Raw genomic sequence first — 4,683 nt, 5'->3', positions numbered from 1 at the left:
CATAATAAAGCTGTTTTTTAAAAAATCTCCATCTAAATACTGCATCTACTTCTCGAATGGTTTGAAAGATGGAAGAGGAGAAGATGTGATTAAAACCAGAACAGACACGCTTAGAAAACCTTCAAGCAGAACACGTCTTTCAAATATAATCTTAGAACCTGAAAATATAAAGCGAATAAAATTGGAATTATTTTAGTGAAAGGAGAGAAAAGGAAGTTAGGAAGCCCATCCACTCAGCATGCCCCTCACCTCCTGCAGAGCCTCTGAGTGCTCTTTGGAGTACAGCTTGAATATCACTGCCTTAAAAAATTAGAATTACTGGCCATTTAATGCATATGGTGAACTGGCCATTTTTAAGGACCTATAGGTTGACCAAGGACCTCTGAGATGCTCTGGTTCAAAACCCTGAGCACGGCAGATCAGATTAATTGTCTCAGGAGTCTGGGGAGAACACACACACAAGGAAATAAGGCTGTTACATGTAGGTGACCCTGAAAGGGTACTAAGAAGGGTCATGAACTTGAAAAGAACCATAAAGCGTAAGTAAAATGAAGAAGCAAAAGCTGTAAGAGGAAAAACCTAATCCAGCAGTTAAGCCAGAAAGAAGCAAGACGTGCAGAAAGTGAGTCCCATTAATAGTGAAGCACTCGAGTATAAATCTACCAACAGGTGTAGCTGAGGTCCCTTCACTGGGCATTTGGGGATTCCTTCCTCGCCCGGCACGTAGTAAGCACTCAAGAAGTAGATACTTTGAGCATTGAAAACAAAGGTCACGTGAGTCTTGCCCCACCCTGCAGTCCCTGCTCCCCCGGAGCCTTGGGGTTTGCTTTCCCCAGGTTCCCACGCGCGTCCTCCTCAGAGCATGCTCCCCACGGCTCGGCAGCTGGCACGAGAATTTCTTCACACCAAAGCAAGAGCGTGACTGAAGCAGGGACGTACCGCATTTAGGGTACTTTCAAAAAAATGAGGAACAGAGAGCAGAACTTCTGGAAATACAGAACCAGAGCTCGGGACAGAGGCCAAGGCAAATGCTGATTTGAAGGTCATGCCCATAAAAGCTCTACAAAGCAGACACACAGAGAAAAGAGCTAAGCATAGTCCTGAGGAAATCCTTCACTTAGGGGAGAAGAGACAGAGGAAGCAAAGGAGACGGAAGCCGTACTTTCGGAAGGCCCCAGCCTGTTTTTTGCATCAGGCTCATATATAATCCTTTGCACTGACCACTCAAACAGGGCTGCTTTTATCTTATACAAAGCACTGTATAGTGGGATACCTCTTTCCCTGGCTTCAAATTTTCATGTAGAGGGACCGTCGCAAGAGTAACAGTCCTGGCTTCTTGCCCTCCTCCTTACGCACTCCCCAGGAGAGGAGGAATGACTTACCTAACTGATGAACAGGTAATAGGAACAGCTATAAAACAGGCTCGGTGGGGCAGACCCTGAGTAAATGCAATTGGGAATGACATATGAGTGACCCATTAGGCTCTCAGCTGTGTTCTGTAGTCTCGGCTCTGCAATCATCAACCTAAGAGGATCTTTTGAATCCATGTGCCAATCTGTCAACTGGTTCTAAAATTTGGGCAGGGCAAAGAAAGGCATTTTATTTTAATTTTCAGTCTATTGCAGACTCGTTACTCAGAAGCAGACTCTGAGACAGGGGTCAGCACGCAGGAAGTTGGTTGGGGAATGAGGGAAAAAAGCGGAAATACAGGAGAAGAGGTTAGGCTGTGATGTCTCACAAGGCTGCCAGATTTAGCCAATAAACATGCAGGGTGCCCAGTTAAATTCAAATTTCAGAGAAACAGCAAAAAGAATTTTAGCAGCAATATGTTCCATGCAATACTGGGGACATACTGGTTCTAAAAAATTATTTGTTGTTTATCTAAAATTCAAATTTACCTAGACAGCCTGTATTTATTTTATCTGGCAACCCTAAAGCCTCAGCCACCCAGCATGGAGCTTTGGAGCTAGGAGAGCCCTTTCAACCTGCCGTGAGTTGGGCAAGGGTGCTGGGATGTTACAGCTCCACACAGGCTAGCCATTGGAGGCAGCTGCTCCTGGGAATAGGGTAGAAGCTTGAGCAAAGTGGTTCTCTTCAGCCACAGGCAATTCCTGGAAAGGAATGGCAGCTAGAGAGTGTCAGCTAACTATGATCCCAACGGCAAGGGGGATAAGTCCTTCAGTCCTGGAGGGGGGATCTAGGTGGTGCAAAACAGCTTCCACGCCCTACATCTCTCTCCAACAAAAAACCCTCTAACGATGAAACATTATTTATTTAGCCCCTTCTTTGTTTTCAGCAATGTGCTAGGTCCCAGAGACACTTCTGCTCTTATTGAAAACTGTCAGCTGATGAAAAGAGAGAAGCCAATCTAAATATATATTTGGCGAATGAATTCTCAATTTTTTATATTGAAATTCTCATATTTACTTTTTTCCTTGGTTTTTTGATATGGGTGGACCCTGTTTCAATTTTTTGTTCAAAAATATTTTTTTGAAGACACATTTAATCCTATTACCATCCCAAATAAAAAATTTACCGTAAGTTAGGGAAACACGATAATTCCTTAATTTGAAAAGGGGTTTCTACCAAAAACCTAAAACAAGTCTTGTTCTTTTCTTTTTTTATTCGACTCTCTTTTTTAATTTAACTCGCTATCATAGAAATTTTCAAACATACACAAATATAGGGAAAATAGATTAATGAGCTCCATGTATCTATCACTCATCTTCAACAATTATCAACGTTTTGCCAATTTCCAAATATCATTCTGAAAAATAAAATATTAGACCACATCTCCATAAAAGTCAGGAACAATATAATATGATGCCTACTTTTATGGTCAATAATTTTGTCCTAGAGTTACTGGTCAATACAAAAAGATCAGAACAAAAGAAATAAGTATGAATATTGGCAAGGTAGACAGATACCTAGAAAATCCAAGGCAATCACATAACATCTATATGGACTAATTAAATTTTTCAGAAACATAGAAACAAGATTAACATATAAAAATCTACAGGGGCTTCCCTGGTGGCACAGTCGTTGAGAATCCGCCTGCCAATGCAGGGGACACGGGTTCAATCCCTGGTCCAGGGAGATCCCACACGCGGCGGAGCAACTAATCCTAAGCGCCACAACTACTGAGCCTGCGCTCTAGAGTCCGTGAGCCACAACTACTGAGCCCACGTGCCGCAACTACTGAAGCCCGTGTGCCTAGAGCTCGTGCTCCGCAACAAGAGAAGCCACCGCAATGAGAAGCCTGCGCACCGCAATGAAGACTAGCCCTCGCTCGGCGCAACTAGAGAAAACCCGTGAGCAGTAATGAAGACCCAATGCAGCCAAAAATAAAAAAAAATAAATTTATAAAATATAATATAATAAAATAAAAATCTACAGCCTTTCTATCATCAACAAAAACTGATTTGAAAATGTAATAGAGAAGAAAGCCAAATTCGATTCCAATGAAACCTTGAATTACTTAGGAAAAAACTTAAAAGTATGAAATTTATTGAAGATAACCATATAATTTTAATGAAGGCTGTGAAAGATATTCCTAGATAAAAAGGTTCAACATTATACACATATTAATGCTCCCCAAGTTAAATAAAAAATGTGATGCAATTTTAGTCAAAATTCCAACAGGATATTTTATAGAATTGGCAAGCTAGTTTTAAAGTTCATCTATGAGACGGGCCAAAAAGGTCAACATTTTTTTTTTAGAAAAAAGAACAAGAAACAGGACTTACTTTGCCAAGTATCAAAATGTATTATGAAGTCACAATAATTGAAATAATGTGAAAAACATTATTGTGAAAAACAGCCAATGATCTTAGAATGTGATAAATGAGGCACTTAAAATCATACAGGTACTGACAGATTTTTAATAAATGGTGTTGGGACAAGGAGCTATCCATTTGAAAAAAAGGAAAACTAAATGCCTTCCTCACACCATACTTAAAAATAAATTCCACATGTATTTAAGATGTAAATTTTTTAAAGGATAAACGAAAAATGGGAAAATATATCTATAATCTTGGGAGGAGAAAACTGTCTTGACAAAACATAAAACGCAAAATATATTATGTGTATGGCAGAAGACATAAAGTCAAAAAGCAAGCAAATTATGACAAAATATATTTGCAACTGATATAATAAAATTTTATACTTTTACTTTGTATACATATATATCAGTTTATCTAAATTATTTAAATATAGACAAATATATTAAATAGATATATATTCATACAAAGAACCTATCAATCAGTAAAAAACAACCCTACAGTTGAGGTCTATCCCTATGGAGCTTCTCCTGTAGACTCACATTGTTGGAAATGCCTCACAGAGTAACTGTGTGGTTTTGCTTCACTCACAGAACTATTTGTTAGATCTTTGGAAAGAACTACAAGATCTGCTAAAAGTATGAAAGACCTAGTAGTTAAATTTTTTTACCTTAGGTATTGGCATATCCCACAGTCTATATTATTCTTGGGTGTGATAGCTTTGGAGTGAATATGATTTGAACTCATTAGTTTTAGAGGGTGTCTGAAACTGAAAACCAGGCAAATCCATCTACTCTGAGCCTATAAGTGGTCCTAAAGCAAATTACATGAAGAAATTAGATCCCCAAGATTCTAGTGGGGAAATGTTTGATGTTATCAATGTGTCCATATTCAAGCGGAGACA

General features: G+C 39.2%; 1 non-coding gene across 1 annotated transcript; it reads left to right on the top strand.

Annotated features, from left to right (window-relative positions):
* The first annotated feature begins 4,281 nt into the window (after positions 1-4,281).
* Positions 4,282-4,412, top strand: LOC133101832 (small nucleolar RNA SNORA18). The gene has a single exon (XR_009702723.1). It is a non-coding gene; the product is annotated as a small nucleolar RNA SNORA18 (small nucleolar RNA).
* The last annotated feature ends 271 nt before the right edge of the window (positions 4,413-4,683 follow it).

The sequence above is a fragment of the Eubalaena glacialis genome, chromosome 11 (genome assembly GCF_028564815.1).
Source record: "Eubalaena glacialis isolate mEubGla1 chromosome 11, mEubGla1.1.hap2.+ XY, whole genome shotgun sequence".
Taxonomy (NCBI): Eukaryota; Metazoa; Chordata; class Mammalia; order Artiodactyla; family Balaenidae; genus Eubalaena; species Eubalaena glacialis.
This window is presented reverse-complemented; position numbering and strand designations above follow the sequence as displayed.